This window comes from Syngnathus typhle, linkage group LG5 (genome assembly GCF_033458585.1).
Source record: "Syngnathus typhle isolate RoL2023-S1 ecotype Sweden linkage group LG5, RoL_Styp_1.0, whole genome shotgun sequence".
Classification (NCBI taxonomy): domain Eukaryota; kingdom Metazoa; phylum Chordata; class Actinopteri; order Syngnathiformes; family Syngnathidae; genus Syngnathus; species Syngnathus typhle.
Genome location: NC_083742.1, coordinates 3,611,608 through 3,636,330, shown reverse-complemented (window position 1 = coordinate 3,636,330; position 24,723 = coordinate 3,611,608). Strand labels below are relative to the sequence as shown.

The 24,723-nt window shown below is 39.1% G+C and overlaps 1 protein-coding gene across 3 annotated transcripts in view; it reads left to right on the top strand.

Annotated features, from left to right (window-relative positions):
• The window catches only part of nelfb (negative elongation factor complex member B), a 74,900-nt gene that overhangs the window by 11,515 nt on the left and 38,662 nt on the right, over positions 1–24,723 (top strand). The gene's annotated exons all lie outside the window — the stretch shown is intronic.

Genomic DNA, 24,723 nt, shown 5'->3' with positions numbered 1-24,723 from the left:
GGTGCGTATTATACATGGGGGCGCATTATACACGGAAAAAAACAGTAATTCTATAACGATAGCTGCTGTACGCGCCAGGCTATTTCATGTCAAAATAGGCTGCTCTGTTAATGTTTCGAGTAAATCTACGGATCGATATGGAAGGGAAACATAGGTAAGTAGTACCAATGCGTTAGATCAAAGTTTAGTCAGTTCCGATCATTTTATAGGAGATTGTTTGAGAAACGCGATTGTTTACACTTTGCTGAGGCTCATGGGAGATTGTGAGCTGAGGCTCATGGGAAATTGCGGATGGCTAATGCTATAATGTTAGCTGCTATACGTGCCAGGCTATTTCATGTCAAAATACGCTGCTCTGTTAATGTTTCGAGTAAATCTACGGATCGATATGGAAGGGAAACATAGGTAAGTAGTACCAATGCGTTAGATCGAACTTTAGTCGGTTCCGATCATTTTATAGGAGATCGTTTGAGAAATGCGATTGTTTACAGAGGGCTCGTTGGTTATTGGCTAGTGGATGCATACCGCAACCCTAGTCAACCTCAGTTTGTTGCAGTATAGCTTCTATTTTATGCGCCTTATAATCCGGTGGGCCCTATATATGGACAAAGTTTTAAAATGGGCCGTTCATTGAAGGTGCCCCTTATAATCCTGTGCGCCTAATAGTGCGGAAAATACGGTATTCAAGCATACAGTACCTGCGGCACTTTTTTCAGTCTCCCCATGCTGACCATTCTCGTGCCTTTAGTAGTAGGAATAGTGCCGCCCTCGCGATGCAGAACACCGTAGCACTGTATGTGTACCATGTTGGGCCTCAGCCTCCGTGGTCTACTGCAATGCTATTGTTGTACCACATTGTTTTTATTTTACCGCACACATTGTGTGTGTGTGTGTGTGTGTGTTTAAAAAAACAACTTAATTTGCCTGTGTTTTCTTGTTTGTGTGCATGATGTAGAACGGTATTTTTCGGACTGAAAGTCGCTTTGTAATATACGTCGCATCAGCCATAAAATGCACAATAAAGTGAAAAAAACCCATATATGTCACTCCGGAATACAAGTTGCATTTTGGGGGAAATTTATTCGACAAAATCCAACACCAAGAACAGACATGAACGAGCAACAACAGGCTAAACGATACGGTATGCTAACGTGACATAAACACAAACAAGAAGCTGAGAACAGGCCTGATGTAACAATGACAATTATTCAAATAACTATAACATAAATAACACCTTTATCAAACCATCTGTGTCACTCCGAATCATTGAAGCCATCCATCAAGTTTGACTTCCTTTATGTAAACAAGTCCGACGTCAGCGGCGCGTTGCAGTGCAAAATTTTCTACAGGCCCATATAACAATATATAAACTATGTATGAAATAACAATAATATAAACAACAATTATCGAACCATCCGTGTCACTCCAAATCAATAAATCCATCAGAATCTTCGTCTTCCTTGTCACTTGAAAAAAACAACAAAAAAACAACAACACAGCTGTTGACGCCGGAAAGACTACGTGCGCAGCTGACGCCACCGAGCCCCATCCGCCGTTCTCGGACAGCCACCCGGCTGAGCGCCGGCCCTCAACTTCCAGCCACGGAAGTGGAAGAGAGCTCCATAGAATAGGACCGGGCGTGCGTAAAAGCCATGACCGAGCCCCATCCACCGTCCTCGGACAGCCACCCGGCCGAGCGCCGGCGCCCGACTTCAATCCATGGAAGTGAAAAAGAGCTCGGTCGAGTGACGCGCGACGTCGCGCTGCTGACGTCAGCAGCGCAACGTCGCGGTCGCGCGTCAGCAGCGCGACGTCGCGTCAGCAGCGCGGCGGTTGTTTACTTAAAGGACAAAGATCGACTCGACGGAGCTCTCCCGGTCCTATTCTATGGAGCTCTCTTCCACTTCCGTGGCTGGAAGTTGAGGGCCGGCGCTCAGCCGGGTGGCTGTCCGAGGACGGTGGATGGGGCTCGGTCATGGCTTTTACGCACGCCCGGTCCTATTCTATGGAGCTCTCTTCAACTTCCGTGGCTGGAAGTCCACGCCGCCACACGCCTGTAAGTTTGTTTTGTTAAATCAATGGTTCCCAAACTTTTGCAGGCTGGCGCCCCCTTGGCTCCCCAGTGAATTCCCAGCGCCCCCCCCCCCCCCCCACACACACACAGACACATATGGAAACAAACACCTCTTTCTTGATATTTGGTATGCTGCAATTTGAAAATAGAAAAGTTAAACACAAATGTGTATTTCACAAATAAAACCCAATTTAGTAAACCAATTTATTTTTTAGCAGTTTTAACTGTTTCAGCAACATAGAATGGTAAATAAACATTCCACCAGTAACCTTCAACCTCTCAGACATGTCTCTGTGCAGTTCATCATTCAGTTTTTGTCTGCTTTATCAGAGTGCATTTTCTTCAAATGTTCCAAAAGCCTCGAAGGTTTCATAGCTTCATTTGAAAACACTCTATCACACAGTAGACACATTGGTTGCTGTTGGTTGTGTGGTGCTGCGACAAATCCATATTTCAGATATTCCACACTATATTGCCGAGTCCCGACACTTCTTTTTTGTTTGCTGTACCAAGGTCATACTTTATTCTGGAACGAACAAACGTTCAAACTTCTGACTTTGACTTCGGACTGCCGCCCCCCTACCGCCCCTTTCTTCCTCACCGCCCACTTTGGGAACCACTGTGTTAAATAAAGAGCCGTTTACCAAACCCACGTCTTTCCTTGAACTTTGTTAACGCTTCAATATAGTTATATAGTAGATCTGTGGAATAACGACGAGGCAGCGTGACGCTGCGTCAGCAGCGCGGCGGTTGTTTACATAAAGGACAAAGATTGACTCGACGAGCTGCTGCTGACGCGACGTTCCGCTGCTGTCGTCACTTGAAATTCAAATTACAGTAATCCCTTGCTACATTGCGGTTCGTTTATCGCGGTTTCACTTTTCTTTTGTTTTTGAAATTTTTTGGAAAAAAAAAACATATAAGTCTCTCCTGAGTATAAGTCGCCCCCCCCCACCCAAACTATGAAAAAACCCGCGATTTATAGTCCGAAAATTACGGTATATACATATAAGTAGCTCCTGAGTACAAGTCGCTCCCCCACCCAAATAATGAAAAAAAAAAACGCGACTTATAGTCCGAAAAATACGGTAAGTACGTTCTCAACCTCAATTGGCTGTTGCCAACGTGACACGGGCAAAAGTTCACTATGTAGAATGGGCAAAGAAGCAGAATTTCCACTTTGAATGCTTCAAACACCAATTATGCAAGAGTGCCTGGCCGGGTGAACTGCATTGAATTTATTTGGAATCGTCCTGCCAGGAATGCTGAATACTAGGGGTGTAACGATTCATCAATACACATCGATTAATCGATATAATGCTCTACGAATTATTGGCATCGATGCTAAACGTAAACATCGATTTATATCGCCGTGTTTGACCTTGGACATTAGACGCGACTTTATTTTGGAATCCAGTTCATTGTTGCTTGCTTCCTCTTTCCGGGAGCAGTGCGCGGCGAGTTGTGTTGTGAGCAGAGCAGGCACGTGAAAGGGGAGCCTACGCGGCTCCTGGGCTGGTGCTATGGCCAAGAAGACGAGGAAATTCGCTCCCCTTTGGGCTTCAAGTCATTCGTTTGGAAGCACTTTGTGTTCCAAAGAAAAGATGGCTCAACGGACAATTAAAATTATTGTAAATAAATAGTTCAGTAATGCACTTTAAAGTTAATGGTATTACAAAAAAAGAAAGAATATTCATTTTTCTTTACTTATATGAGAAAAAAATATAGGAATTTGTTAAAGTTCAGTGTGATAGTTATTGTGTGAAGGCGAAGGCCTTCACACATATGTTATTCTACTTTTTTCACTTTATTATTGTGTGAAGGCGAAGGCCTTCACACATATGTTATTCTACACCATTCTCTATTATTATTATTGTGTGAAGGCGAAGGCCTTCACACATATGTTATTCTACTCCATTTACTTTATTGTGTGAAGGCGATGGCCTTCACACATATGTTATTCTACTCCATTTACTTTATTATTGTGTGAAGGCGAAGGCCTTCACACATATGTTATTCTACTCCATTTACTTTATTGTGTGAAGGCGAAGGCCTTCACACATATGTTATTCTACACCATTCTCTATTATTATTATTATTATTCTTCTATTTTATTCTCCACACTTTTTTGACACGTTTCATCTTCCACATAATTCATCCGATTCACTCCATTCCACTTTTCACGTATTCCAAATATTCACGACATGAGCGCTTATATTTTTCTCGTTCTGAAAATTTTCCGATTCCGCAAAATTCCCAAAATTCCGACAAATTTTTCCCCATTCATTCTTAATGGCACATTCGACATTTCACATTTACGTCGTTCCAATTTGAAATTCACATCATTCAGCACATTCTAATCACATTCGGAAGGATTCTCGACATTCCCAAAATTCCCAAATTCGAAAATTTCTCGTTTTCACGTTAAAAATTCCGACAAATTTTCACAAAATTTCGTTTTTCACCTCTAACTTCTACATTTTTCAACCGATTCAACTCGTTCCAACTTTCAACTGTTCATCTTTTGCCTACCTATTCCACAACGTCCCACTTACCAAAAACTTCACATCTTTTATTTTGAAATTCAACCAAAATTCTCTAAAATTTCGTTTTTCTACTCTAATTTCTACATTTTTCAACCGATTCAACCCATTCCAACTTTCAACTGTTCATCATTTTTCTACCGATTCCACAACTTCCCACTTACCAAAAGCTTCACATCTTTTATTTTGAAATTCACACCCAATTCCTTTTCCCTTCTCATTTCTACATTTTTCAACCGATTCAACCCATTCCAACTTTCAACTGTTCATCATTTTTCTACCTATTCCACAACTTCCCACTTACCAAAAACTTCACATCTTTTATTTTGAAATTCACACCCAATTTCCTTTTCCCTTCTCATTTCTACATTTTTCAACCGATTCAACCCATTCCAACTTTCAACTGTTCATCATTTTTCTACCTATTCCACAACTTCCCACTTACCAAAAACTTCACATATTTTATTTTGAAATTCAACCAAAATTCTCTCAAATTCCGTTTTTGTACTCTAATTTCTACATTTTTCAACCGATTCAACCCATTCCAACTTTCAACTGTTCATCATTTTTCTACCTATTCCACAACTTCCCAAATACTTCACATCTTTTATTTTGAAATTTACACCCAATTCCTTTTTCCCTTCTCATTTCTACATTTTTCAACCGATTCAACCCATTCCAATTTTCAACTGTTCATCTTTTGCCTACCTATTCCACAACTTCCCACTTACCAAAAATTCCACATTTTCAAATTTGAAATTCAACCAAATTCTCAAAAATTCAGTTTTTCAACTCTCATTTCTACATTTTTCGACCGATTCAACCCATTCCAAATTTATTCACCTTATGCTTCCCACATTCACTCCCATTCACCCCCACTTCCACTACGCTTACACATTCAACCCTTGACCCCCAATTCCAGTGTGGTGGCCATCTTGGATGACCCTCAAGTGCCCCCAATGAACCCAAAATGAACCGGAAGTGCCCCAAATCAAACCGAAAGTGACCCCAAATAGACCGGAAGTGACCTCAGGTAAACCGGAAGTGACCCCAAATCAAACCGGAAGTGACCCCAAATGTACCGGAAGTGACCTTTTTAGACCGGAAATGACCCCTGATAAACCGGAAGTGACCTCAGACGAACCGGAAGTGACCCAAATTAAACCGGAAGTGACCCAAATAAACCGGAAGTGACCCCAAATAGACCGGAAGTGACCCCAAATAGACCGGAAGTGACCTCAGGCAAACCGGAAGTGACCCCAAATGTACCGGAAGTGACCTTTTTAGACCGGAAATGACCCCTAATAAACCGGAAGTGACCTCAGATGAACCGGAAGTGACCCAAATTAAACCGGAAGTGACCCAAATAAACCGGAAGTGACCCAAATTAGACCGGAAATGACCCGAATCAAACCGGAAGTGACCTTATTTCAACACTAAGTGCCCCAAATAGCTACATTTGCGCTAACTTTTTCGTTTTTTGTCCGATTTAACCCGTTTCAACATTTTTACCCCAAAAGTGAACCTCTTGAGGCCGTTTTTTTTGTTTTGTTCCAAATTTAGAAAGATTTTGGCGCAATTGCTTTTTTTTATTTTCCCATTCATTCTCTATGGGGATTCAACATTTGCTCTAACTTCTACATTTTTTAACTGATTCAACCCATTCCAACTTTCAACTGTACACTTTTTGCCTACCTATTCCACAACTTCCCACTTACCAAAAATTCCAAATTCAACCAAATTCTCCAAAATTTCGTTTTTCTACTCTAATTTCTACATTTTTCAACTGATTCAACCCATTCCAACTTTCAACTGTTCATCTTTTGCCTACCTATTCCACAACTTCCCACTTACCAAATATTCCAAACTTTCAATTTTGAAATTCACCACAAATTCTCCAAATATTCTACATTTCTCAAGTAATTCAACACGTTTCAAAATCGTTCGGCAGCATTCCCCGAAAAAGTTATTCATACATTTCGCCTTCACACGCAATTTCTCCAGAAATTGCAAAATTCTAGTTATTATTATTATTATTCTCTACGTTTCTCCACACTTTTTTGACACGTTTCATCTTCCACATAATTCATCCGATTCACTCCATTCCACTTTTCACGTATTCCAAATATTCACGCGACGAGCGCTTGTATTTTGCTCGTTCCGAAAATTTTCCGATTCCGCAAAATTCCCAAAATTCCGACAAATTTTTCCCCATTCATTCTTAATGGCACATTCGACATTTCACATTTACGTCGTTCCAATTTGAAATTCACATCATTCAGCACATTCTAATCACATTCGGAAGGATTCTCGACATTCCCAAAATTCCCAAATTCGAAAATTTCACGTTTTCACGTTAAAAATTCCGACAAATTTTCACAAAATTTCGTTTTTCACCTCTAACTTCTACAGTTTTCAACCGATTCAACTCGTTCCAACTTTCAACTGTTCATCTTTTGCCTACCTATTCCACAACGTCCCACTTACCAAAAACTTCACATCTTTTATTTTGAAATTCAACCAAAATTCTCTAAAATTTCGTTTTTCTACTCTAATTTCTACATTTTTCAACCGATTCAACCCATTCCAACTTTCAACTGTTCATTATTTTTCTACTGATTCCACAACTTCCCACTTACCAAAAGCTTCACATCTTTTATTTTGAAATTCACACCCAATTCCTTTTCCCTTCTCATTTCTACATTTTTCAACCGATTCAACCCATTCCAACTTTCAACTGTTCATCATTTTTCTACCTATTCCACAACTTCCCACTTACCAAAAACTTCACATCTTTTATTTTGAAATTCACACCCAATTCTCCAATATTTCCGTTTCTCCTTCTCATTTCTACATTTTTCAACCGATTCAACCCATTCCAACTTTCAACTGTTCATCATTTTTCTACCTATTCCACAACTTCCCACTTACCAAAAACTTCACATCTTTTATTTTGAAATTCACACCCAATTCCTTTTTCCCTTCTCATTTCTACATTTTTCAACAGATTCAACCCATTCCAAATTTATTCACTTAATTCACCTTATTCTTCCCACATTCACTCCCATTCACCCCCACTTCCACTATGCTTACACAATTCAACCCTTGACCCCCAATTCCAGTGTGGCGGCCATCTTGGATGACCCTGAAGTGCCACCAATGAACCCAGAATGAACCGGAAGTGGCCCAAATCAAACCGAAAGTGACCCCAAATAGACCGGAAGTGACCTCAGGTAAACCGGAAGTGACCCCAAATCAAACCGGAAGTGACCCCAAATGTACCGGAAGTGACCTTTTTAGACCGGAAATGACCCCTAATAAACCGGAAGTGACCTCAGACGAACCGGAAGTGACCCAAATTAAACCGGAAGTGACCCCAAATAGACCGGAAGTGACCTCAGGTAAACCGGAAGTGACCCCAAATCAAACCGGAAGTGACCCCAAATGTACCGGAAGTGACCTTTTTAGACCGGAAATGACCCCTTATAAACCGGAAGTGACCTCAGACGAACCGGAAGTGACCCAAATTAAACCAGAAGTGACCCAAATAAACCGGAAGTGACCCCAAATAGACCGGAAGTGACCTCTGGTAAACCGGAAGTGACCCCAAATCAAACCGGAAGTGACCCAAAATGAACCGGAAGTGACCTTTTTAGACCGGAAATGACCCCAAATAAACCGGAAGTGACCTCAGCTAAACCGGAAGTGACCTGTTTTAAACCGGAAGTGACCCAAATAAACCGGAAGTGACCCAAATTAGACCGGAAATGACCCGAATCAAGCCGGAAGTGACCTTATTTCAACACTAAGTGCCCCAAATAGCTACATTTGCGCTTACGTCTTCGTTTTTTGTCCGATATAACCCGTTTCAACATTTTTACCCCAAAAGTGAACCTCCTGAGGCCGTTTTTTTTGGTTTTGTTCCAAATCTAGAAAGATTTTGGCGCAATTGCTTTTTTTTATTTTCCCATTCATTCTCTATGGGGATTCAACATTTGCTCTAACTTCTACATTTTTTAACTGATTCAACCCGTTCCAACTTTCAACTGTTCATCTTTTGCCTACCTATTCCACAACTTCCCACTTACCAACAATTCCAAATTTAAAATTCAACCAAATTCTCCAAAATTTCGTTTTTCTACTCTAACTTCTAAATTTTTCTACCGATTCAACCCATTCCAACTTTCAACTGTTCATCTTTTGCCTACCTATTCCACAACTTCCCACTTACCAAATATTCCAAACTTTCAATTTTGAAATTCACCACAAATTCTCCAAATATTCTACATTTCTCAAGTAATTCAACACGTTTCAACATCGTTCGGCAGCATTCCCCGAAAAAGTTATTCATACATTTCGCCTTCACACGCAATTTCTCCAGAAATTGCAAAATTCTAGTTATTATTATTATTCTATTTTATTCCCGCCACTTTTTTGTCCCGCTTCTTCTTCCACAAAATTCATCCGATTCACTCCATTCCACTTTTCACGTATTCCAAATATTCACGACATGAGCGCTTGTATTTTTCTCATTCCGAAAATTTTCCGATTCCGCAAAATTCCCAAAATTCCGACAAATTTTTCCCCATCCATTCTTAATGGCACATTCCACATTTCACAAAATTTCGTTTTTCACCTCTAACTTCTACATTTTTCAACCGATTCAACCCATTCCAACTTTCAACTGTTCATCTTTTGCCTACCTATTCCACAACTTCCCACTTACCAAAAATTCCAAATTTTCAAATTTGAAATTCAACCAAAATTCTCTCAAATTCTGTTTTTCTACTCTAATTTCTACATTTTTCAACCGATTCAACCCATTCCAACTTTCAACTGTTCATCTTTTGCCTACCTATTCCACAACTTCCCACTTACCAAAAATTCCAAATTTTCAAATTTGAAATTCAACCAAAATTCTCCAAAATTCAGTTTTTCCACTCTAATTTCTACATTTTTCAACCGATTCAACCCATTCCAACTTTCAACTGTTCATCTTTTGCCTACCTATTCCACAACTTCCCACTTACCAAAAATTCCGAACTTTCACATTTGAAATTCAACCAAATTCTCCAAAATTTCGTTTTTCCACTCTAATTTCTACATTTTTCGACCGATTCAACCCATTCCACATTTATTCCCTTTATTCATCTTATGCTTACCACATTCACTCCCATTCACCCCCACTTCCACTATGCTTACACAATTCAACCCTTGACCCCCAATTCCAGTGTGGCGGCCATCTTGGATGACCCTGAAGTGCCACCAATGAACCCAGAATGAACCGGAAGTGCCCCAAATCAAACCGAAAGTGACCCCAAATAGACCGGAAGTGACCTCAGGTAAACCGGAAGTGACCCCAAATCAAACCGGAAGTGACCCCAAATGTACCGGAAGTGACCTTTTTAGACCGGAAATGACCCCTAATAAACCGGAAGTGACCTCAGACGAACCGGAAGTGACCCAAATTAAACCGGAAGTGACCCAAATAAACCGGAAGTGACCCCAAATAGACCGGAAGTGACCCCAAATAGACCGGAAGTGACCTCTGGTAAACCGGAAGTGACCCCAAATCAAACCGGAAGTGACCACAAATGAACCGGAAGTGACCTTTTTAGACCGGAAGTGACCCCAAATAAACCAGAAGTGACCTCAGCTAAACCGGAAGTGACCTGTTTTAAACCGGAAGTGACCCAAATAAACCGGAAGTGACCCAAATTAGACCGGAAATGACCCGAATCAAACCGGAAGTGACCTTATTTCAACACTAAGTGCCCCAAATAGCTACAATTGCTAACTTTTTCGTTTTTTGTCCGATTTAACCCGTTTCAACATTTTTACCCCAAAAGTGAACCTCTTGAGGCCGTTTTTTGTTTTTTTTCCAAATTTAGAAAGATTTTGGCGCAATTGCTTTTTTTATTTTCCCATTCATTCTCTATGGGGATTCAACATTTGCTCTAACTTCTATATTTTTCAACTGATTCAACCCGTTCCAACTTTCAACTGTACATCTTTTGCCTGCCTATTCCACAACTTCCCACTTACCAAAAATTCCAAATTCGAAATTCAACCAAATTCTCCAAAATTTCGTTTTTCTACTCTAATTTCTACATTTTTCAACCGATTCAACCCATTCCAACTTTCAGCTGTTCATCTTCTGCCTACCTATTCCACAACTTCCCACTTACCAAATATTCCAAACTTTCAATTTTGAAATTCACCACAAATTCTCCAAATATTCTACATTTCTCAAGTAATTCAACACGTTTCAACATCGTTCGGCAGCATTCCCCGAAAAAGTTATTCATACATTTCGCCTTCACACGCAATTTCTCCAGAAATTGCAAAATTCTAGTTATTATTATTATTATTCTATTTTATTCCCGCCACTTTTTTGTCCCGTTTCATCTTTCACATAATTCATCCGATTCACTCCATTCCACTTTTCACGTATTCCAAATATTCACGACATGAGCGCTTGTATTTTTCTCATTCCGAAAATTTTCCGATTCCGCAAAATTCCCAAAATTCCGACAAATTTTTCCCCATCCATTCTTAATGGCACATTCGACATTTCACAAAATTTCGTTTTTCACCTCTAACTTCTACATTTTTCAACCGATTCAACCCATTCCAACTGTTCATCTTTTGCCTACCTATTCCACAACTTCCCATTTACTAAAAATTCCAAATTTTCAAATTTGAAATTCAACCAAAATTCTCTCTAATTCCGTTATTCCACTCTAATTTCTACATTTTTCAACCGATTCAACCCATTCCAACTTTCAACTGTTCATCTTTTGCCTACCTATTCCACAACTTCCCACTTACCAAAAATTCCAAATTCTCAAATTTGAAATTCAACCAAAATTCTCTAAAATTTCGTTTTTCTACTCTAATTTCTACATTTTTCGACCGATTCAACCCATTCCAAATGCATTCACCTTATGCTTCCCACATTCACTCCCATTCACCCCCACTTCCACTACGCTTACACATTCAACCCTTGACCCCCAATTCCAGTGTGGCGGCCATCTTGGATTGACCCTCAAGTGCCCCCAATGAACCCAAAATGAACCGGAAGTGCCCCAAATCAAACCGAAAGTGACCCCAAATAGACCGGAAGTGACCTCAGGTAAACCGGAAGTGACCCCAAATCAAACCGGAAGTGACCCCAAACGTACCGGAAGTGACCTTTTTAGACCGGAAATGACCCCTAATAAACAGGAAGTGACCTCAGACGAACCGGAAGTGACCCAAATTAAACCGGAAGTGACCCAAATAAACCGGAAGTGACCCCAAATAGACCGGAAGTGACCTCTGGTAAACCGGAAGTGACCCTAAATCAAACCGGAAGTGACCCCAAATGAACCGGAAGTGACCTTTTTAGACCTTGAAGTGACCCCTAATAAACCGGAAGTGACCTCAGACGAACCGGAAGTGACCCAAATTAAACCGGAAGTGACCCAAATAAACCGGAAGTGACCCCAAATAGACCGGAAGTGACCCGAATCAAACCGGAAGTGACCTTATTTCAACACTGAGTGGCCCAAATAGCTACATTTGCGCTAACTTTTTCGTTTTTTGTCTGATTTAACCCGTTTCAACATTTTTACCCCAAAAGTGAATCTCCTGAGGCCGTTTTTTTTGTTTTGTTCCAAATTTAGAAAGATTTTGGCGCAATTGCTTTTTTTTATTTTCCCATTCATTCTCTATGGGGATTCAACATTTGCTCTAACTTCTACATTTTTTAACTGATTCAACCCGTTCCAACTTTCAACTGTACATCTTTTGCCTACCTATTCCACAACTTCCCACTTACCAAAAATTCCAAATTCGAAATTCAACCAAATTCTCCAAAATTTCGTTTTTCTACTCTAATTTCTACATTTTTCAACCGATTCAACCCATTCCAACTTTCAACTGTTCATCTTTTGCCTACCTATTCCACAACTTCCCACTTACCAAATATTCCAAACTTTCAATTTTGAAATTCACCACAAATTCTCCAAATATTCTACATTTCTCAAGTAATTCAACACGTTTCAACATCATTCGGCAGCATTCCCCGAAAAAGTTATTCATACATTTCGCCTTCACACGCAATTTCTCCAGAAATTGCAAAATTCTAGTTGTGTGAAGGCGAAGGCCTTCACACATATGTTATTCTACACCATTCTCTATTATTATTATTATTATTATTATTCTCTTTTATTCTCCACACTTTTTTGTCCACTTTCATCTTCCACATAATTCATCCGATTCACTCCATTCCACTTTCCACGTATTCCAAATATTCACGCGATGAGCGCTTCCATTTTTCTCGTTCCGAAAATTTTCCGATTCCGCAAAATTCCCAGAATTCCGACAAATTTTTCCCCATCCATTCTTAATGGCACATTCGACATTTCACAAAATTTCGTTTTTCACCTCTAACTTCTACTTTTTTCAACCGATTCAACCCATTCCAACTTTCAACTGTTCATCTTTTGCCTACCTATTCCACAACTTCCCACTTACCAAAAATTCCAAATTTTCAAATTTGAAATTCAACCAAAATTCTCTCAAATTCCGTTTTTCTACTCTAATTTCTACATTTTTCAACCGATTCAACCCATTCCAACTTTCAACTGTTCATCTTTTGCCTACCTATTCCACAACTTCCCACTTACCAAAAATTCCAAATTTTCAAATTTGAAATTCAACCAAAATTCTCCAAAATTCAGTTTTTCCACTCTAATTTCTACATTTTTCAACCGATTCAACCCATTCCAACTTTCAACTGTTCATCTTTTGCCTACCTATTCCACAACTTCCCACTTACCAAAAATTCCGAACTTTCACGTTTGAAATTCAACCAAATTCTCCAAAATTTCGTTTTTCCACTCTAATTTCTACATTTTTCGACCGATTCAACCCATTCCACATTTATTCCCTTTATTCATCTTATGCTTACCACATTCACTCCCATTCACCCCCACTTCCACTATGCTTACACAATTCAACCCTTGACCCCCAATTCCAGTGTGGCGGCCATCTTGGATGACCCTGAAGTGCCACCAATGAACCCAGAATGAACCGGAAGTGCCCCAAATCAAACCGAAAGTGACCCCAAATAGACCGGAAGTGACCTCAGGTAAACCGGAAGTGACCCCAAATCAAACCGGAAGTGACCCCAAATTTACCGGAAGTGACCTTTTTAGACCGGAAATGACCCCTAATAAACCGGAAGTGACCTCAGACGAACCGGAAGTGACCCAAATTAAACCGGAAGTGACCCAAATAAACCGGAAGTGACCCCAAATAGACCGGAAGTGACCCCAAATAGACCGGAAGTGACCTCTGGTAAACCGGAAGTGACCCCAAATCAAACCGGAAGTGACCCCAAATGAACTGGAAGTGACCTTTTTAGACCGGAAATGACCCCAAATAAACCGGAAGTGACCTCAGCTAAACCGGAAGTGGCCTGTTTTAAACCGGAAGTGACCCAAATAAACCGGAAGTGACCCAAATTAGACCGGAAATGACCCGAATCAAGCCGGAAGTGACCTTATTTCAACACTAAGTGCCCCAAATAGCTACATTTGCGCTAACGTCTTCGTTTTTTGTCCGATTTAACCCGTTTCAACATTTTTACCCCAAAAGTGAACCTCCTGAGGCTGTTTTTTTTTGTTTTGTTCGGAATTTAGAAAGATTTTGGCGCAATTGCTTTTTTTTATTTTCCCCTTCATTCTCTATGGGGATTCAACATTTGCTCTAACTTCTACATTTTTTAACTGATTCAACCCGTTCCAACTTTCAACTGTACATCTTTTGCCTACCTATTCCACAATTTCCCACTTACCAAAAATTCGAAATTTGAAATTCAACCAAATTCTCCCAAATTTCGTTTTTTACTCTAATTTCTACATTTTTCAACCCATTCCAACTTTCAGCTGTTCATCTTTTGCCTACCTATTCCACAACTTCCCACTTACCAAATATTCCAAACTTTCAATTTTGAAATTCACCACAAATTCTCCAAATATTCTACATTTCTCAAGTAATTCAACACGTTTCAACATCGTTCGGCAGCATTCCCCGAAAAAGTTATTCATACATTTCGCCTTCACACGCAATTTCTCCAGAAATTGCAAAATTCTAGTTATTATTATTCTCTACGTTTCTCCACACTTTTTTGACACGTTTCATCTTCCACATAATTCATCCGATTCACTCCATTCCACTTTTCACGTATTCCAAATATTCACGCGACGAGCGCTTGTATTTTGCTCGTTCCGAAAATTTTCCGATTCCGCAAAATTCCCAAAATTCCGACAAATTTTTCCCCATTCATTCTTAATGGCACATTCGACATTTCACATTTACGTCGTTCCAATTTGAAATTCACATCATTCAGCACATTCTAATCACATTCGGAAGGATTCTCGACATTCCCAAAATTCCCAAATTCGAAAATTTCACGTTTTCACGTTAAAAATTCCGACAAATTTTCACAAAATTTCGTTTTTCACCTCTAACTTCTACATTTTTCAACCGATTCAACTCGTTCCAACTTTCAACTGTTCATCTTTTGCCTACCTATTCCACAACGTCCCACTTACCAAAAACTTCACATCTTTTATTTTGAAATTCAACCAAAATTCTCTAAAATTTCGTTTTTCTACTCTAATTTCTACATTTTTCAACCGATTCAACCCATTCCAACTTTCAACTGTTCATTATTTTTCTACTGATTCCACAACTTCCCACTTACCAAAAGCTTCACATCTTTTATTTTGAAATTCACACCCAATTCCTTTTCCCTTCTCATTTCTACATTTTTCAACCGATTCAACCCATTCCAACTTTCAACTGTTCATCATTTTTCTACCTATTCCACAACTTCCCACTTACCAAAAACTTCACATCTTTTATTTTGAAATTCACACCCAATTCTCCAATATTTCCGTTTCTCCTTCTCATTTCTACATTTTTCAACCGATTCAACCCATTCCAACTTTCAACTGTTCATCATTTTTCTACCTATTCCACAACTTCCCACTTACCAAAAACTTCACATCTTTTATTTTGAAATTCACACCCAATTCCTTTTTCCCTTCTCATTTCTACATCTTTCAACAGATTCAACCCATTCCAAATTTATTCACTTAATTCACCTTATTCTTCCCACATTCACTCCCATTCACCCCCACTTCCACTATGCTTACACAATTCAACCCTTGACCCCCAATTCCAGTGTGGCGGCCATCTTGGATGACCCTGAAGTGCCACCAATGAACCCAGAATGAACCGGAAGTGGCCCAAATCAAACCGAAAGTGACCCCAAATAGACCGGAAGTGACCTCAGGTAAAACCGGAAGTGACCCCAAATCAAACCGGAAGTGACCCCAAATGTACCGGAAGTGACCTTTTTAGACCGGAAATGACCCCTGATAAACCGGAAGTGACCTCAGACGAACCGGAAGTGACCCAAATTAAACCGGAAGTGACCCCAAATAGACCGGAAGTGACCTCAGGTAAACCGGAAGTGACCCCAAATCAAACCGGAAGTGACCCCAAATGTACCGGAAGTGACCTTTTTAGACCGGAAATGACCCCTAATAAACCGGAAGTGACCTCAGACGAACCGGAAGTGACCCAAATAAACCGGAAGTGCCCCAAATCAAACCGGAAGTGACCCCTAATAGACCGGAAGTGACCTCTGGTAAACCGGAAGTGACCCCAAATCAAACCGGAAGTGACCCAAAATGAACCGGAAGTGACCTTTTTAGACCGGAAATGACCCCAAATAAACCGGAAGTGACCTCAGCTAAACCGGAAGTGACCTGTTTTAAACCGGAAGTGACCCAAATAAACCGGAAGTGACCCAAATTAGACCGGAAATGACCCGAATCAAGCCGGAAGTGACCTTATTTCAACACTAAGTGCCCCAAATAGCTACATTTGCGCTTACGTCTTCGTTTTTTGTCCGATATAACCCGTTTCAACATTTTTACCCCAAAAGTGAACCTCCTGAGGCCGTTTTTTTTGGTTTTGTTCCAAATCTAGAAAGATTTTGGCGCAATTGCTTTTTTTTATTTTCCCATTCATTCTCTATGGGGATTCAACATTTGCTCTAACTTCTACATTTTTTAACTGATTCAACCCGTTCCAACTTTCAACTGTTCATCTTTTGCCTACCTATTCCACAACTTCCCACTTACCAACAATTCCAAATTTAAAATTCAACCAAATTCTCCAAAATTTCGTTTTTCTACTCTAACTTCTAAATTTTTCTACCGATTCAACCCATTCCAACTTTCAACTGTTCATCTTTTGCCTACCTATTCCACAACTTCCCACTTACCAAATATTCCAAACTTTCAATTTTGAAATTCACCACAAATTCTCCAAATATTCTACATTTCTCAAGTAATTCAACACGTTTCAACATCGTTCGGCAGCATTCCCCGAAAAAGTTATTCATACATTTCGCCTTCACACGCAATTTCTCCAGAAATTGCAAAATTCTAGTTATTATTATTCTTCTATTTTATTCTCCTCACTTTTTTGTCCCGTTTCATCTTTCACATAATTCATCCGATTCACTCCATTCCACTTTTCACGTATTCCAAATATTCAGGAAAGGGTGGCTTGTATTTTTCTCATTCCGAAAATTTTCCGATTCCGCAAAATTCCCAAAATTCCGACAAATTTTTCCCCATCCATTCTTAATGGCACATTCGACATTTCACAAAATTTCGTTTTTCACCTCTAACTTCTACATTTTTCAACCGATTCAACCCATTCCAACTTTCAACTGTTCATCTTTTGCCTACCTATTCCACAACTTCCCACTTACCAAAAATTCCAAATTTTCAAATTTGAAATTCAACCAAAATTCTCTCAAATTCCGTTATTCCACTCTAATTTCTACATTTTTCAACCGATTCAACCCGTTCCAACTTTCAACTGTTCATCTTTTGCCTACCTATTCCACAACTTCCCACTTACCAAAAGTTCCAAATTTTCAAATTTGAAATTCAACCAAAATTCTCTCAAATTCCGTTATTCCACTCTAATTTCTACATTTTTCAACCGATTCAACCCGTTCCAACTTTCAACTGTTCATCTTTTGCCTACCTATTCCACAACTTCCCACTTACCAAAAATTCCAAATTCTCAAATTTGAAATTCAACCAAAATTCTCTAAAATTTCGTTTTTCTACTCTAATTTCTACATTTTTCGACCGATTCAACCCATTCCACATTTATTCCCCTTATTCACCTTATGCTTACCACATTCACTCCCATTCACCCCCACTTCCACTATGCTTCCCACATTCACTCCCATTCACCCCCACTTCCACTATGCTTACACAATTCAACCCTTGACCCCCAATTCCAGTGTGGCGGCCATCTTGGATGACCCTGAAGTGCCACCAATGAACCCAGAATGAACCGGAAGTGCCCCAAATCAAACCGAAAGTGACCCCAAATAGACCGGAAGTGACCTCAGGTAAACCGGAAGTGACCCCAAATCAAACCGGAAGTGACCCCAAATGTACAGGAAGTGACCTTTTTAGACCGGAAATGACCCCTAATAAACCGGAAGTGACCTCAGACGAACCGGAAGTGACCCAAATTAAACCGGAAGTGACCCAAATAAACCGGAAGTGACGCCAAATAGACCGGAAGTTACCCCAAATAGACCGGAAGTGACCTCTGGTAAACCGGAAGTGACCCCAAATCAAACCGGAAGTGACCCCAAATGAACCGGAAGTGACCTTTTTAGACCAGAAATGACCCCAAATAAACCGGAAGTGACCTCAGCTAAACCGGAAGTGACCTGTTTTAAACCGGAAGTGACCCAAATAAACCGGAAGTGACCCAAACTAGACCGGAAGTGACCCGAATCAAGCCGGAAGTGACCTTATTTCAACACTAAGTGCCCCAAATAGCTACATTTGCGCTAACGTCTTCGTTTTTTGTCCGATTTAACCCGTTTCAACATTTTTACCCCAAAAGTGAACCTCCTGAGGCCGTTTTTTTTGGTTTTGTTCCAAATTTAGAAAGATTTTGGCGCAATTGCTTTTTTTTATTTTCCCATTCATTCTCTATGGGGATTCAACATTTGCTCTAACTTCTACATTTTTTAACTGATTCAACCCGTTCCAACTTTCAACTGTTCATCTTTTGCCTACCTATTCCACAACTTCCCACTTACCAACAATTCCAAATTTAAAATTCAACCAAATTCTCCAAAATTTCCTTTTTCTACTCTAACTTCTACATTTTTCTACCGATTCAACCCATTCCAACTTTCAACTGTTCATCTTTTGCCTACCTATTCCACAACTTCCCACTTACCAAATATTCCAAACTTTCAATTTTGAAATTCACCACAAATTCTCCAAATATTCTACATTTCTCAAGTAATTCAACACGTTTCAACATCGTTCGGCAGCATTCCCCGAAAAAGTTATTCATACATTTCGCCTTCACACGCAATTTCTCCAGAAATTGCAAAATTCTAGTTATTATTATTCTCTACGTTTCTCCACACTTTTTTGACACGTTTCATCTTCCACATAATTCATCCGATTCACTCCATTCCACTTTTCACGTATTCCAAATATTCACGCGACGAGCGCTTGTATTTTTCTCGTTCCGAAAATTTTCCGATTCCGCAAAATTCCCAAAATTCCGACAAATTTTTCCCCATTCATTCTTAATGGCACATTCGACATTTCACATTTACGTCGTTCCAATTTGAAATTCACATCATTCAGCACATTCTAATCACATTCGGAAGGATTCTCGACATTCCCAAAATTCCCAAATTCGAAAATTTCACGTTTTCACGTTAAAAATTCCGACAAATTTTCACGAAATTTCGTTTTTCACCTCTAACTTCTACATTTTTCAACCGATTCAACTCGTTCCAACTTTCAACTGTTCATCTTTTGCCTACCTATTCCACAACGTCCCACTTACCAAAAACTTCACCTCTTTTATTTTGAAATTCAACCAAAATTCTCTAAAATTTCGTTTTTCTACTCTAATTTCTACATTTTTCAACCGATTCAACCCATTCCAACTTTCAACTGTTCATTATTTTTCTACTGATTCCACAACTTCCCACTTACCAAAAGCTTCACATCTTTTATTTTGAAATTCACACCCAATTCCTTTTCCCTTCTCATTTCTACATTTTTCAACCGATTCAACCCATTCCAACTTTCAATTGTTCATCATTTTTCTACCTATTCCACAACTTCCCACTTACCAAAAACTTCACATCTTTTATTTTGAAATTCACACCCAATTCTCCAATATTTCCTTTTCTCCTTCTCATTTCTACATTTTTCAACCGATTCAACCCATTCCAACTTTCAACTGTTCATCATTTTTCTACCTATTCCACAACTTCCCACGTCCCAAAAACTTCACATCTTTTATTTTGAAATTCCCACCCAATTCCTTTTTCCCTTCTCATTTCTACATTTTTCAACCGATTCAACCCATTCCAACTTTCAACTGTTCATCATTTTTCTACCTATTCCACAACTTCCCACTTACCAAAAACTTCACATCTTTTATTTTGAAATTCACACCCAATTCCTTTTTCCCTTCTCATTTCTACATTTTTCAACCGATTCAACCCATTCCAAATTTATTCACTTAATTCACCTTATTCTTCCCACATTCACTCCCATTCACCCCCACTTCCACTATGCTTACACAATTCAACCCTTGACCCCCAATTCCAGTGTGGCGGCCATCTTGGATGACCCTGAAGTGCCACCAATGAACCCAGAATGAACCGGAAGTGCCCAAAATCAAACCGAAAGTGACCCCAAATAGACCGGAAGTGACCTCAGGTAAACCGGAAGTGACCCCAAATCAAACCGGAAGTGACCCCAAATGTACCGGAAGTGACCTTTTTAGACCGGAAATGACCCCTAATAAACCGGAAGTGACCTCAGACGAACCGGAAGTGACCCAAATTAAACCGGAAGTGACCCAAATAAACCGGAAGTGACCCCAGATAGACCGGAAGTGACCCCAAATAGACCGGAAGTGACCTCTGGTAAACCGGAAGTGACCCCAAATCAAACCGGAAGTGACCCCAAATGAACCGGAATTGACCTTTTTAGACCGGAAATGACCCCAAATAAACCGGAAGTGACCTCAGCTAAACCGGAAGTGACCTGTTTTAAACCGGAAGTGACCCAAATAAACCGGAAGTGACCCAAATTAGACCGGAAATGACCCGAATCAAGCCGGAAGTGACCTTATTTCAACACTAAGTGCCCCAAATAGCTACATTTGCGCTAACGTCTTCGTTTTTTGTCCGATTTAACCCGTTTCAACATTTTTACCCCAAAAGTGAACCTCCTGAGGCCGTTTTTTTTGGTTTTGTCCCAAATCTAGAAAGATTTTGGCGCAATTGCTTTTTTTTATTTTCCCATTCATTCTCTATGGGGATTCAACATTTGCTCTAACTTCTACATTTTTTAACTGATTCAACCCGTTCCAACTTTCAACTGTTCATCTTTTGCCTACCTATTCCACAACTTCCCACTTACCAACAATTCCAAATTTAAAATTCAACCAAATTCTCCAAAATTTCGTTTTTCTACTCTAACTTCTACATTTTTCTACCGATTCAACCCATTCCAACTTTCAACTGTTCATCTTTTGCCTACCTATTCCGCAACTTCCCACTTACCAAATATTCCAAACTTTCAATTTTGAAATTCACCACAAATTCTCCAAATATTCTACATTTCTCAAGTAATTCAACACGTTTCAACATCGTTCGGCAGCATTCCCCGAAGAAGTTATTCATACATTTCGCCTTCACACGCAATTTCTCCAGAAATTGCAAAATTCTAGTTATTATTATATTTTATTCTCCTCACTTTTTTGTCCCGTTTCATCGTCCACATAATTCATCCGATTCACTCCATTCCACTTTTCACGTATTCCAAATATTCAGGAAAGGGTGGCTTCCATTTTTCTCATTCCGAATATTTTCCGATTCCGCAAAATTCCCCAAATTCCGACAAATTTTTCCCCATTCATTCTTAATGGCACATTCGACATTTCACATTTACGTCGTTCCAATTTGAAATTCACATCATTCAGCACATTCTAATCACATTCGGAAGGATTCTCGATATTCCCAAAATTCCCAAATTCGAAAATTTCACGTTTTCACGTTATAAATTCCGACAAATTTTCACAAAATTTCGTTTTTCACCTCTAACTTCTACATTTTTCAACCGATTCAACTCGTTCCAACTTTCAACTGTTCATCTTTTGCCTACCTATTCCACAACGTTCCACTTACCAAAAACTTCACATCTTTTATTTTGAAATTCAACTAAAATTCTCTTAAATTCCGTTTTTCTACTCTAATTTCTACATTTTTCAACCGATTCAACCCATTCCAACTTTCAACTGTTCATCATTTTTCTACCTATTCCACAACTTCCCACTTACCAAAAACTTCACATCTTTTATTTTGAAATTCAACCAAAATTCTCTCAAATTCCGTTTTTGTACTCTAATTTCTACATTTTTCAACCGATTCAACCCATTCCAACTTTGAACTGTTCATCATTTTTCTACCTATTCCACAACTTCCCAAATACTTCACATCTTTTATTTTGAAATTCACACCCAATTCCTTTTTCCCTTCTCATTTCTACATTTTTCAACCGATTCAACCCATTCCAACTTTCAACTGTTCATCATTTTTCTACCTATTCCACAACTTCCCACTTACCAAAAACTTCACATCTTTTATTTTGAAATTCACACCCAATTCCCTTTTCCCTTCTCATTTCTACATTTTTCAACCGATTCAACCCATTCCAACTTTCTACTGTTCATCATTTTTCTACCTATTCCACAACTTCCCAAAAACTTCACATCTTTTATTTTGAAATTCACACTCAATTCCCTTTTCCCTTCTCCTTTCTACATTTTTCAACCGATTCAACCCATTCCAACTTTCAACTGTTCATCATTTTTCTACCTATTCCACAACTTCCCACTTACCAAAAACTTCACATCTTTTATTTTGAAATTCACACCCAATTCCCTTTTCCCTTCTCATTTCTACATTTTTCAACCGATTCAACCCATTCCAACTTTCAACTGTTCATCATTTTTCTACCTATTCCACAACTTCCCACTTACCAAAAACTTCACATCTTTTATTTTGAAATTCACACCCAATTCCCTTTTCCCTTCTCATTTCTACATTTTTCAACCGATTCAACCCATTCCAACTTTCAACTGTTCATCATTTTTCGACCTATTCCACAACTTCCCAAAACCTTCACATCTTTTATTTTGAAATTCACACCCAATTCCTTTTTCCCTTCTCATTTCTACATTTTTCAACCGATTCAACCCATTCCAACTTTCAACTGTTCATCATTTTTCTACCTATTCCACAACTTCCCACTTACCAAAAACTTCACATCTTTTATTTTGAAATTCACACCCAATTCCCTTTTCCCTTCTCATTTCTACATTTTTCAACCGATTCAACCCATTCCAACTTTCAACAGTTCATCATTTGTCTACCTATTCCACAACTTCCCACTTACCAAAAACTTCACATCTTTTATTTTGAAATTCACACTCAATTCCCTTTTCCCTTCTCATTTCTACATTTTTCAACCGATTCAACCCATTCCAACTTTCAACTGTTCATCATTTTTCTACCTATTCCACAACTTCCCACTTACCAAAAACTTCACATCTTTTATTTTGAAATTCACACCCAATTCCCTTTTCCCTTCTCATTTCTACATTTTTCAACCGATTCAACCCATTCCAACTGTTCATCATTTTTCTACCTATTCCACAACTTCCCACTCCTCAAAAACTTCACATCTTTTATTTTGAAATTCACACCCAATTCCCTTTTCCCTTCTCATTTCTACATTTTTCAACCGATTCAACCCATTCCAACTTTCAACTGTTCATCATTTTTCGACCTATTCCACAACTTCCCAAAACCTTCACATCTTTTATTTTGAAATTCACACCCAATTCCTTTTTCCCTTCTCATTTCTACATTTTTCAACCGATTCAACCCATTCCAACTTTCAACTGTTCATCATTTTTCGACCTATTCCACAACTTCCCACTTACCAAAAACTTCACATCTTTTATTTTGAAATTCGCCACAAATTCTCCAAATATTCTACATTTCTCAAGTAATTCAACACGTTTCAACATCGTTCGGCAGCATTCCCCGAAGAAGTTATTCATACATTTCGCCTTCACACGCAATTTCTCCAGAAATTGCAAAATTCTAGTTTAAAATATAGTTTATATTTAAAATAAGCACTTTGTATACTACAATACTCTTGTAATTTCCTAAATAGTTTGCAGTACCTTGTTGATTTTGCGTATGAATTGTTATAAATCAGGATATTGTTCTATATTTTTTATTTAAAATAAAAAATACAAATATCGATCGTGGAGCACTATATCGTGATGTATCGTGAATGAATCACAGCAGGCTTTAAGATATCGGCAAATATCGTATTGCGGTTCTTTGTATCGATATGATATTGTATCGTGACAAAACCCGCGATTTACACCCCTACTGAATTCGTCCCCGATTTACACCCCTACTGAATACGTCCCCGGTCTGTACGTAGCATGAGACTTTGCAGTACAGCAGGGATTGTCAACCTGTTCGTGGTCTTTTAGTGGTCCGTGGCGGTATTGCAGTTGGTCTGTGAAATTGAAAATGGAAAATAATTCTAACATTTTTAAAGATAAGATTGATTCATTATTTAGACTTGATTTGTTTTCCAACCAATTTTCGTGAATCATTTACCCATCCAGATTATGTCAAATGTAACGGAGATTCCCAAATTAAACATACAGATACAAATAAATAGCCTATATAGGTCTAACCTCCTTCGGTGCAAAAGAAAATAATATTCCACCAATCTAGTGGTCCCCGAGTTGCTTCTTGGTTATAATGGTTATTCCTTGGACAACATCAGTACAGTGCAGTAGGGTTGTTACAAGAACCGATACTTCCGGTACCAACACGCAAAAAATATGTCGATGCCTGCTTTT